Genomic DNA, 13373 nt, shown 5'->3' on the forward strand with positions numbered 1-13373 from the left:
AGAAACAGCAAGGAGGGCAGGATGGCTGCTGCAGACTGAGTCAAGGGGAAGCAATGGATGATGCAGCCAAGAAGAATGGAGGAAGGAGTATCAGGGAGGATCTGGAGGCCCTGGTGAAGACTTTGGCTTTTTCTGCAGGAGTCAGAATAGACTTCATCAAAGACATGACTTTGGAGCTAGATCTTCTATTTTTTAATTAAAAAATTTTTATTGATGTTTGAATACAATTGTCTCCATTTTCCCACCACCACCTTCCCTAACTCTACCCACCCCCACCTTTCACCCTCAATCCTACACCCCTTTGGCTTTGTCCATGGGTCCCTCATTCATGTTCATTTATGACCCTTTCCTTTCTTCCCACATTATTTCCCTCTCCCCTCTCCTTGGGTTACTGTCAGTTTGTTGTTAATTTCAATGTCTCTGGTTATATTTTGCTTGCTTGTTTGTTTTGTTGATTAGGTTCCAATTATAGGTGAGATCATATGGTATTTGTCTTTCACCACCTGTCTTACTTCATTTAGCATAATGCTCTCCACTTCCATCCATGTTGTCATGAAGGGTAGGAGCTCCTCCTTTCTTTCTACTGTGTGGCATTCCATTGTGTAAATGTATCACAGTTTATTGACCCACACATTTACTGATGGGCACTTAGGCTGTTTCCAACACGTGGCTAGTGTACATTGTGCTGCTATGAACACTGGGGTGCATAGGTTCTTTTGAATTAGTGTTTCAGGATTCTTAGGGTATAATCCCAGCAGTGGAATTGCTGGGTCAAAAGACAATTCCATTTTTAATTTTTGAGAAAATTCCATACTGTTTTCCACAGTGGCTGCACCAATTTACATTCCCACCAAAAGTGCACTAGGGTTCCTTTTTCTCCCCAACCCAACAGCACTTGTTTGTTGATTTGTTTATTATGGCCATTCTGAGCAGTGTGAAGTGGCATATTCATTGTGGTTTTAATATGCATCTCTCTGATGGCTAGTGATGCTGAGCAATTTTTTCTTATGTCTCTGGGCCCTCTATATATCCTCCTTGGAGAAGTGTCTGTTCAGGTTCTTTGCCCACTTTTTAATTAGATTGTTTGTCTTTCTGGTGTGGAGTTGTGTGAGTTCTTTATATATTTTGGAGATTAAACCCTTGTCTGAGATATCATTAGTGAATATATTTTCCCATATAGTTGGTTCCCTTTTCATTTTGCTAATGTTATCTTTAGCCACGTAGGACAGCTACATGCAAAAAAATGAAACTTGACCACCAACTTACACCATACAAAAAACTAAACTCAAGATGGATAAAGGACTTAAATATAAGTTGTGATACCATAAAAATCCTAGAGGAGAAGATAGGCAGGAAAATCTGATATTCCACCCAGAAATATTACACCAATATGTCTCCTAGATCAAGGGACATAAAGGAAAGAATAAACAAATGGGACTTCATCAAAATGAAGCCAGATCCTAAAGGCTGAGTAGTGTTAAAACATTTGTCTGCATTCCCATGGAAGGGGGCATTGCCAGACCTACCATGTAATTTGTGAGATGGCATGTGCATGTACCAGGGTGTATTTCAGACTTGAAGGCTGAATGGAGTTAGCATTTGCTCCCTGCCCCACCATTTGTCCTGTCCAGTCCCCCAGTGCACACCTGCTGCAAGCCCAGGAGTCAAAAGCCCAGTCACATGATTGGAATTACTTTAACCACTAGCCAGGCAGGTGGGGGCTCTGCACAGATGCACAGGAATAAAAAATTGAGTAATTTCTTCCCCTGTAAGTTATGATATTTGTTCATGCTTTCCAAAGAAGCATATGAAAATTACCAAGCTTAAGGCCCTAGTGAGTCAGGAAGAAATCAAATATTCCCAGAGCTCCTAGCAGGAAGGGGTCACCTCAGAACTACTGGGAGGCCTTGGGAAGGGGCCATTGTAGAATCCATACAGATGTGAGTTGGTCTTGAAGCTTAGGTGAGAAGTGGGTCCGTGAAAACGAGGAGTGAGAGCACTGCAAATCTATGTGCCTGTGTGAAGGGCAGCAGGATATCTGGATATGCTCAGGGGTCAGGAAGAAGGTTTCCCAGGCTATGATGGGATGACTGTGCTGGGAAAGGGCTGGCAAAGAGTGGGGCAGATGTGGAGGTCCTGGCATGCCAAGCTGAGAAGTTCTGACTTTTCCTGAAGGTGATTCTCTACTTTGGATGGCAGGATTATAGCAGACAGAATCATTTGTTTTGTTTCATATATATATATATATATATATATATATATATATCTTGCCAGATGTAAAATACAGGAGATCCAGTTAAATTTGGAGTTCAGATAAACAAAGGATCATTTTTCAGTATAGGTGTGTACCATAAAATATTTGAAACATAGGTACAGGACAGCCAGGTAAATTTGAATTTCAGATAAATAATAGACAATTTTTTTATTATAAGTGTGGCCTATGTAACATTTGAAACACACTAAAAAAACATTGTTTATATGAAGTACACATTTAACTGAACATTGGGGGTTTTATTTGCAAGGTCTGGGACCCCTAGTAGTGGTGCTTAACAAATGCTGCTTTCTGATGCTGTGGACTCCAGGGCAGAGCCCTCCCTCTGTTACATCAACCTGCCTGAGGGAGCTCATTTCCTGGTCACCCTTGGGTACCTGCCCAGGCCCAGCTCGCTGATGGCTCCAGTCTGTGTTACTTGTGACAACAGCCAGGCCCCCAGCTGCTTCCAGAAGGGTCAGCTGCACTTCCTCAAATCTGACTCTGTGGTTGCAGTATGCAGGGTGGGCTGGTTTATAACCAGCTACCCTGAGCCAGTATTGATTATGTAGGCGGGCTGTTCATAAACCAAGCAGGCATGCTGAAATCAGATGATGTCAGCAGGCTTTCCTTTCATGAGACGACTCTTCAAATATCCCTCTCACTCTGAGGCCTCAGAGGGAGAACTAGCAAGGAAAGGAAAGTTCTGTCCTTTCACTAATGCAATGCCTGGGGAATCTGCATTACATTCTTTTTAAGTGCAAAGTTAAAAGGGTATAAAGTCACAATAGTCTTATGTCCTCTGGGACTCTTTCTCTTAAATGTGGGTCATCATTCAGTTTAAAAACCGGAGAACTAGAAAAACTAATGGAATTTGCATTGAAAACCAAAAATGTGCTGAGCACTGTGGTAAACATTTTGTACCACAGTGCTCAGGGTTAGGGTTTTAGCCTTAGAAGAATTTTATAAGATTGGTATTACTCTCCCATTTTGCAGATACAAAAACCAAGGCTATTTACTCAGGAATATGCAGCCTACCAGGCTGTTCAAACCCAGATTAGCCTGACATGTGACACTACCACCCATTCACAGAGCTGGCTGTGCTGCAGATGTTGCTATTTGGCTGGCTGGCCTGTCCCTTAAAATTCCTATTTTGTAAACATTCACTGTCTCTGGTAGCTCTCAAAAAGATCAGGTACCTCTCTCTGCTTAACTGTGTTGTAGAACCCCCCTCACTGTGCTGTAAAAAATACCCACCTTTCTGCATCCCTACTTATCCTTGAGATCCTCAAGGTCAGTGGTCAGTGTCAGTCTTTTTTCAAGAAGTGTGTCCCTCTCTACCTATACAACCATAAATACTGCTTGGCACATTTTACATTATCTCAGTAAATGCCTATTATTGAATACTATTATTTCTAATTCCCTTTCCCATTTGTTTAGGGAGCTTGAAGGATGCTGTCATGTGGGTATGTTTTATTGTTCTGCATTCTTAACTATTTTTTTTCCACTGAGTTTTATATTTGCCTGTTTTCACTGAGCACTTCTCTGTTCACTAACAACAGTGATAGAAGTTTCTTTCATGATTAATTGACTGGGCAAGCACGGTTGCTAAAATGGCTATATTTGCAGAAGTCCAAGCCTACCTTTTCAATTGCTCTTCTCTGTGATTTGACGCAAGGATTTGGGGGAAGCAAACCCAATAGGAGGCTTAACTTCCTGGATTTAGGATTTTAAGGCCAATGTACGTTCAGTCACAGTGATATAGGGATTAAATACCAAGAGAAGGAGCTGGGAGAAGCCAATGAAAGAGGATGACAGATTGGTTTTGAACCTACCTTCTTATAAAAGCTTCTTAGAAAATGTCACCCTATTTTTGAAAAGAGCACATATTCCCACAGAACCTTCTAGGAAGTAGACAAGCAAATTTTCCTATGATTCTGCTTCCAGAAGGAAGTGTGAGTAAAAAGAGACATGTGTGAGCCCATGTGCACTCTGGCCCTCGGGGATGAAAGGTCTTGGAGCTGACAGTCAACACCTGAGCACAGGCTCTGGCTGAGAAGGCTGCCTGGACTGCAACTCCAGCCACCAGAAACTCAAGCACTAAGGAAGTCTATAAATGGAGATTATAGCATTTAAATGTTTTCGATCTCCGTGTTCTTCTGCAAGTGGTAAGGTCCTTCAAGGGGTTTTATGACTAACAGTGATGACCCCGTCACATTTTTTCATCTCACATTGACTGTTTTCGTTATAGGTGTTACAGGTCCTCTCACAGGTCCTCCCCTGGGCTGAAGATGACTGTGACAGAAATTGGGGCTTCTTCCTACTGACAAATTTTGGTCTGTTTTTCTTCTGCACAAGAAGACAGCCTGAACTGCATTAAATAACTGTCTTGGGAACAGGCCCTCAGTTGTTTGTCTATCTTCATCCTTTTATTGTGTTTGTTACTGTACATATTTCAGAGATGTCAGTATTTTTTAAGTCTCCACCCTGGGAGAAGCTCAAGAAATAGTCTGTGTGAGTACTGGTGAGGTTAAGACAGCTTTATGCATATGGGCCTGGCTACTTATTGATCTCACAGAATAAGAAACCATTTGGAATACCCTGGTTGTGAGAAATGTAATCCTTGACCAGTCAATGCCATTTGTCTGCCTCCAGTGATGAGAGAAGCCCATTTAAAATTCCTCACCTGGGAGGAACTCCTTCAAAAGAATATTTCATGCAAATGTACATACTTGTGGGACTTGAATTGCAATTTGGATTAGAAAAATGAGCTTGCTATATCTGGGACTACATTTTGTTAGAGACCATCTTGAGAATGAGAATGTGGGTTATTCAAGGGTTTCTTGTGTACAATCTATCTTGGAGTAGGTTTTTGTGTATTTCCCAAATAGGGGTAGAGTCTGGATTGCTGATACTGTTGATTTAATGCTACATGTTGCTAGGGAGGAAGCCCTAACAAAGTTCAGCATTTTAAAATAAAGTGTTAAAATATGCTGGGAGGAAATGGAAAACAGTTCTCAATTCCCACCATGAGAATTTTATAGATAATTACTAGGAAAAAAACTCTCCAAAAATTAAAGTCAGAGATTTATATTTTGGCACATTTTGAATTTGGGAGAATGTCACACTTTACTCCAAAGGTCTGTCCCCAACCCCCACCCCCTTAAAAAAGCCAAATTTTGTAAAATTCATTCTCTAAGGAATTTTAAAGAAACTTGAAGATTTTAAGTTTTGAACGGACCCCAGAGAGCCCTGAGCAGCCCGCCCACCACTGCTGCCCCAGAAGGAGCATTGCCCCTGCAGCTGGCCGCCACCATCACCACAACCAGGAGCAGCGAGGTGAGTCCCAGCAGCTGCCCCCACCCTCCGAACTGCCGCCACCCCAAACCCGGCATCACAGGCAGCTGCACAGGGAGCAGTGGCCCAGGGGCCAGTGGTCTGGGTGTCCTCAATTTGGTGGCACCTGCTGGTGAGGACAAGAAGGCCATCGCAATGAAGATTTTGGGAACAATAAAATGGTTCAATGTAAGAAATGGATATGGTTTCATCAACTGGAATGAAACCAAGGAAGATGCATTTGTCCACCAGACTTCCATAAAGAATAATGACCCAAGGAAGTACCTCTGCAGATTGGTAGGTGGAGAGACTATGGAGTTTGATGTTGTTGAAGGAGAACAGGGTGTAGAGGCAGCAAATGTCACAAGCCCTGGTGGACCTAACAGTGCAAGGCAGTAAATATGCAGCAGACTGTAACCATTATAGACACTATCCATGTTGCAGGAGTCCTCCATGTAATTACCAGCAGAATTACCAGAATAGTGAGAGTGAAGAAAACAATGAGGGATCAGCGAGTGCTCCCAAAGGCCAGGCCCAACGGCACCTGCCAGACCACAGATGACCGTTCCCACCTTAATACATGTGGAGACCCTGTGGGCATCAACCACAGTATTGTAACCCTCCTGTGCAGTCAGAAGTGACAGAGGTGCTGACAACTGGTGTCCAGGAGAACAAGGTAGACCAATGAGGCATAATATGTATCTGGGCTACAGACCATGATTCCACAGGGGTACATCTCACCAAAGACAGCCTAGAGAGGGTGGCAATGAAAAAGATTAGGAAAATGAAGGAAATGAGACCCAGGGTCAGCAGCCACCTCAAGTCGGTACTGCTGTAAATTCAATTATAGACCAGCACAGATGCCCAGAAAACCCTAAACCCACAAGATGGCAAAGAGACAAAAGCAGTCAGTCCAGCAGCTGAGAATTTGTCAGCTCCTGAGGCTGAGCAAAGTGGGCTTGAGTAAATGCCAGTTTACCATCTCTACCATCATTTTGTTTAGTCATCCAGCAAGAAATGAATATGAAATTCCAGCAATAAAATATGAACAAAAGATTGCAGCTGAACACCTTAAATGCTTGCTTTTTGGCTATTGACCAAATAACTAGACCTATCTGCATTATCCATGCAGCATGGAGTATTTCCTATTTTTTAATTATTTTTATTATTTTATTATTTTTAGATATTTCATTTTGGTAATGACATACTTATTTTTGTCTTTTTTTGTTTTACATCTTTAAAGGTTTTTAAATTATTTCATATCTGATTAAGTAGAGACTTGAGGTGGCTGCTGACCTTGGGTCTCATCTCCTTGATTTTCCTAATCTTCTTTAAGAACCTCATTTTTAATTTGTAATAAAAGTTTATTATTGAGACCTGCCCTGCCTGGTTTCAGAAGCTGTAACCCTCCATAGCTGAGGCTGAGTGAGAGACCTTGGGACCATAAACCACTAAGGAGACAAAGCTTATCTCCCTGGTAGGGGGCCACTTTGCCCCCTTTTACTTCACTCTGCTTGGCCCCAAGTGGATGACCAGTTAGCCAATGATGGGTAAGATTCCTCATGGGAGGGACAATCTAAGACAGGCATGATCACAGGGAGCCCCCATGGAAGGACTTGGGGGGCTATAGAAAAAGGGGGTGATGGACCCTTGCCCCTTGGCTTTGACATAGCCTGAGTCCTCATTCTGCCTGTGACAGGTCTCCTAATCTCTTGGCTGCCTTACTTCCCCTGCCTGACTTAAGCCTGAAACAATGACAGAGGGTGGTACAGCCCTGTGCTGGGAAGGGCAGATTCCCTGGGGTGATCAGGCTTAAGAAAGAATACATAAACTCCTGTGAAACCTGCTTTGCAAAGAATGTCCTCAGTTTTCTGATAAGGGTCCAAACATAGAATGAGTTTGTTCCCCAGTTTTATAGCCCTTTAGCTAACTGACCTTGACTCAGAAGAAGCTCTCATAGCTCTATGTATGTTACCTATTGTTTGATCATTACTCCCTGACAATGACTGATGAGCTTTACCTGTATTCCTGTGCAAATTGAACCCAATAAAAGCCCATTGAGGAAAAGGCTCTTGGCCCTTCTCCTTTGAGAGATCGACCACCTTTCCTTCCCAAGCAGATCATGTCTTGGTAGACTTATTCTCATCCATGGCAGCCAGGGGTACCCTGTGGGCAGAGCCCTCCCCCACCACAGTTTCTAACTTGATTTTTTTCAAAAACATCAACAAACTACAAGCACCTGTTAATAAAGGTCTTAAATAATAATTAACTTTTTAAAAAGAGATTTTAAATGTCTACTGCTTCGGAAGTATCAACTGTGCCCAGAACTTTCTTTCTCACAGCCTGCTGCTTTTGAAGGCCCGAGCTAGAAAGGCAGCTGACCATGTGGTGTTTGAGTACCTTGCTAGAGAATAGATTTTGATAGGCTGCTCTGAGGTAATGTGGGCTGTTAGCCCTTCCAAGGACTTGGTTACATATCTGGTGCAGCCATGAACTTTTACAAAGTTAAATAAGGGCACAACATTACAGAAACCTTAGAAACTGGGAGAAGAAAAAAGGAGAGGAAAAAGTTGTAAGTCAGAGAATGACCCAGAGGGGCAAAACTAGTTTAAATGCATAGGCTTGCACTCAGCATATGGGATGTAGGAAGTGGCGTCTGCCTGCCGCTCCTCTCCTAATGTTATGGACATCATCCAAGGTCTGCACTAAACCAGATTTCAACAGTTCCTTCTCAAATACTAATGTACATATGAATCCTCCACAGGATCTTTTAAAAATGTGGATTTTGGTTAAGTAGGTTTATGTGAGACCCAAGAATCTTCCTTCCCAGCAAGCTCCCAGGTGATGCTCCAGCAGCACATACAGGATCCACCTTCTCACTCACTCTTAGGAAGAAGAACCCAGCCTCTCTTTCTTGTGTCAACAGGACTGAGCTGAGCATCTCCTTTAGGATCTGGCCAAACTCTGACTACTCAAGTTTGCAATACAAGAAACCAAGGGGTTGAAACTCTTTTGAGGAGGGATGGAGTTTTCTGAGTTAGAATCAGGGTGGGTGTAGGGACTGGGAAACTTGGAAGGGGACACTGTGTGGGGACAACCTGGAGAGCAGGGAGCAGGAGAGAAGAAGGAGACAGGGAGGGAGCATCTTCACGGAAAGCCCCTTTACCATCACCACCTCACAGGCTCAAAACACTAAGTCTTTTCTTCCATGATAGAACTCAGTGGTCAAATGAAATCCACTTAGAACTGCTATTTCTCCCTCACAGCAATGTTTTTTTTACAATACATCTGACCCTTCAATAAAGAACGTTTTCCTAGTTCCATCACAATCCTCTTGTCTGCTGGACAAGGTGGGGTGCCAACAGAAAGTAACTTAATTTTACTTACCATTGTCTTTCAGTCCCACTCTTCCCAGTCCTTGGACAATATCCAGAGCAGAGCACATAGCTTTTCTGGTTTCTTCCAGGTGATGATGTATCTTTCTATGATCAGACATTAAAAACTCCAAAACTGTTATCTCTTATTATTCCCATTTAAAGCTTCTCTCCTCCCTCTATCTCAGGCTGGGCTTGGTTCAGAAACCTGCAGGAAAGGAAATCATAAACACTTTTGTCCCCTCCCAACCTGCTCTGTTGCTTGGGGTTCAAGCTGGGCTAGGAGTGAGACAAGGAGCAGCCAAGGGGAGTAAAGATCTTATCTACCTGTGCTGTGGGAATCTGTGTGGCCTAGGCCAACCTTAGCCATCTGCTAGATCCCTGAGAGTACTTTCAACTAGAGTATTCACTCAGGAATATTGACAGCACTGTTCTGGATGCTATGGAAAATGAAGGTCATCACAATAATCCATTGTTAGTTATACAGAGTTTGCAAAGAGCATTTCTCTTTTCTGGTCTCATGAATTGTTTTCCCTCAAGGAAAGCTCTACAGATCTGAGCCTAAACTTGGGCTTCACCTAGAATACTAGTAGGTAAGCCTGAGGTATTTCCTTGTATGGTGACCAGATGGTCCTTTAATTCACATAGGAAATCTTTTTGTCTTACAGTTGCCTGCCAAAGAAGTCTGCTCACAGAAGGCTTTCGTTCAATATACATAGACAATTGGCAGCTACTGAAATAGAACATTTTCAAAGTCACCTGGTTAGAACCGGTTGGATAATGCCTAGAAGTATATTTCAGCATTCATAATAAGATGCCTTGGAGAATAAAGAAGACAGAGAAGAGAGGCTCATGCTCCCTGGCGGTTAGCCCTCAGTGACTCTGAGTGTTCCTGGTAGGGCTGCCCCAACACTCAGAGGACTAATGCCTGACTGGGACCAGTGTCAAGTGCTCACCCCTTGGCCAGATGAGCCAAGTTATATTGGTGCCTTGAATTTACTCACAGAATAAGAATTAAACCTTCGTGCTTCATTCTTATTCACAAGAGGGTATGAAGTTTTAAAGATCCCTCTATCATGGGTTGAATTGCCCCCCACATACATACATCCTCAAAGATATGTTGAAATCCTAACTCCCATACTTCAGATATGATCTTATTTGGAAAAAGGGTCATTGCAGATGTAATCAGTTCTTAAAAGGTCATACTGGAGTAGGGTGGGCCCCTAATCCAATGTGACTGGTATCCTTAAAAGAAGAGAGCTACATGTACCCAGAAACACACATGGAAAACACCATGAGGCAATAAAGGCAGAGGATGCAGTGATTGTACACAAAGAGAAACTAGAGAGAGAAGAAGAAGAAGGATCCACCCTTAGAGCTTCAGAGAGTCTATGGCCACCTTGATTCTGGATGGATTTCTAGCAGCCAGAATTGTAAGAAAATATATTTCTGTTGTTTTAAGTCTCCCAACTTTTGCTACTTTGTTTCTGAAGTTGTAGCAAATGAATACCCCTTCTAATGGCCTTTATAGTAGGATTGTAATCATATTTACTTGTGAGCATATCTGATCTCACTCAGGGGACTTGAGCTTCCTAAGGTTCTCTGGAGCCAGCATGGACCACAGTACCTTGTAGTATATATTGGCTGAGTGAACAAATTTTAGGAGTTTAGGTCTTAATGGTATATTAAATACAAACAAAGATAAGAATTAACAAGGGAGAAATGCCTGGTTAGATAGGTGTGTGTATTTTACTCATAACAACATTATATAATTTCATTTATGATTTGCACAAATTGAACTATTTTGCTATAATTTGAAACCCAAATCAGTGATGTTTTTCTGCAACATGAATGAAACAAAATTCTTTTTTTAAATATATTTTATTGATTATGCTAATACAATTGTCCTATTACTCCCCTCCACCCTGAACACCCCCTCCCACCCACATTCCTCCCCTTTAGTTCATGTCCATGGGTCATACATATAAGTTCTTTGGCTTCTACATTTCCTGTACTATTCTTAACCTCCCCCTGTCTATTTTCTACCTATCATTTATGCTACTTATTCTCTGTACCTTTTCCCCCTCTGTCCCTATCCCACTCCCCTGCTGATAACCCTCCATGTGATCTCCATTTCTGTGACTCTGTTCCTGTTCTAGGTGTTTGCTTAGTTTTTTTTTTTTTTTTTTTTAGGTTCAGTTGCTAATAGCTGTGAGTTTGTTGTCATTTTACTGTTCACATTTTTAATCTTCTTTTTCTTAGATAAGCCCCTTTAACATTTCATAAAATAAGGGTTTGATGATTAAGAACTCCTTTAACTTGATCTTATCTGGAAAGTACTTTATCTGCCCCTCTATTCTAAATGATAGCTTTGCTTCATAGAGTAATCTTGGATGTAGGTCCTTGACTTTTATGACTTCAAATACTTCTTTCCAGCCCATTCTTGCCTGAAGGGTTTCTTTTGAGAAATCAGCTGAGGAACTCCTTTGTAGGTAACTGTCTCCTTTTCTCTTGCTACTTTTAAGATCCTCTCCTTATCTTTAATCTTGGGTAATGTAATTATGATGTGCCTTGGTGTGTGTTTCCTTGGTCCAACTTCTTTAGGGCTCTCTGAGCTGCCTGGACTTCCTGAAAGTCTATTTCCTTTGCTAGATTGGGAAAGTTCTCCTTCATTATGTTTTCAAATAAGTTTTCAATTTCTTGCTCTTTGTCTTCTCCTTCTGGCATCCTTATGATTCAGATGCTGGGACATTTACAGTTGTCCTGGAAGTTCGTAAGCCTCTCCTCATTTTTTTGAGTTCTTGTTTTTTCATTCTGTTCTGGTTGAATGTTTCTTTCTTCCTTCTGCTCCAAAACTTTGAGTCCCAGTTTCTCCTGGGGCCTCAACCCTCACTGTTTATTTCAGTCAGAGGTTTTGAGACTTTATTTCCCACACTAGAACCCTGGATTGCTTGCTCTGTCTTGCTCCCCAGTTGTTCCTTCCAGTTTATCCACACAGAAATGTGGAACCACCCTGTCCACCAGCTGTCACTTCATCACAAGTCCTCTCCACCCCGGCTGCCTGTCTCCACCCCTCCTACCAGTCTGAATGAATGTTTCTTCTTTAACTCCTTTGTTGTCAGACTGCCATAAAGTTCAATTGTCTGTCGTTTCTGGTTGTTTTTCTTTTGTTTTTATTTTTAAATTTGTTGTTGTCCTTCTTTTGGTTCTGTGAGGAGGCACCTCCCCAAAACAAAATTCTTTATCCCCTCTCTGGATGTTTAATATGATTGTAGTGTTAGTCAAATAACAGACCCTGTTCTTTACCACCATTTAACTTCTCAGCATTTTTTCCAGCTTTTCACCACAGCTGTAATGGCTGCTATGGGACTCTTCCTGCCTATGAGGTTTACATTATCAGAGATTTAAAGCAAACACTATTTCAAAACTGGCAGTAACTTCAATAATTGACTGAAGTTAATGCCCCGAGGTGGAATCTCAGATCATCTATTTAACGTACCCGGTTCTTAATCCTCAGGAAAGAGATGGCATCTGGATGATGGTTGTGTGCCTAAGAGGTTGTGACAGGAGGGACCCAGTGATGTGGAAGTGATGTGGGGCGTTAATCTCATTGGCTCTTTATTCTTCCATGGATTCCTTTCTCAATAGCAATTTAACAGATACTCCATTGAGAGGGACAAACGCATATGTTGTTCAGGCCTGAACTAGAACCAGCGGAGGTAAGGAACAGGGGGGATCCATGTTGTAGTCACTCATGGAGGGCACACAGTGGTCCTCCCTTATCTGTAGTTTTGCTTTCCAGACTTTCAGCTACTTGCCATCAACCTCAGTTCAAAAATATGAAATGAAAAATTCCGGAAATAAACAACTCATAAATTTTAAATTGTGCACTCTTCTGAGTAGCATGATGAACTTTTGCCATCCCTCTCTGTCTTGGCCAGGACATAAGTCATCCTTTTGTCCAGCACATGCATGTTGCATCTGCTTCCTACATGTTAGTCACTTAGTATTGCAGTGCTTGTGTTTAAGCAACCCTTATTTTACTTAAAAATGGCCCTGAAGCTCAAGACGCAGGAGTATTGATGCTGACAATTTGGATATGCCAAAAAGAAGTTGTAAAGTGCTTAATTTTGGTGAAAAGGTGAAAGTTCAGTACTATTTGTGGTTTCAGGTTTCTGCAGGGGCTCTTGGAGCATATCCCCCACAAGGAAAGGGGACTCTTCTATATGCCTTCTTACTACCTCCCCAGAATTAAAGTTATGAGGCCCCAGTGAAGTCCCGGCTGACCTCACTGAGTCACAAATGGAGGAGAAGGTACAAAGAGGGCAGACACTTGACTGGGTCTCCCAATAGAAGGCCTGTCTGGTTTGTGACCCGCCTCCCCCTTAACCCCACCCCACAGAGCCTGGGAA

The 13373-nt window shown here is 42.2% G+C and overlaps 1 pseudogene; it reads left to right on the top strand.

Moving 5' to 3' along the window:
- The first annotated feature begins 2553 nt into the window (after positions 1-2553).
- On the top strand, positions 2554-6723 carry LOC114508828 (annotated as a pseudogene).
- The last annotated feature ends 6650 nt before the right edge of the window (positions 6724-13373 follow it).

Source organism: Phyllostomus discolor, chromosome 11 (assembly GCF_004126475.2).
Source record: "Phyllostomus discolor isolate MPI-MPIP mPhyDis1 chromosome 11, mPhyDis1.pri.v3, whole genome shotgun sequence".
In the NCBI taxonomy this organism is placed as follows: Eukaryota; Metazoa; Chordata; class Mammalia; order Chiroptera; family Phyllostomidae; genus Phyllostomus; species Phyllostomus discolor.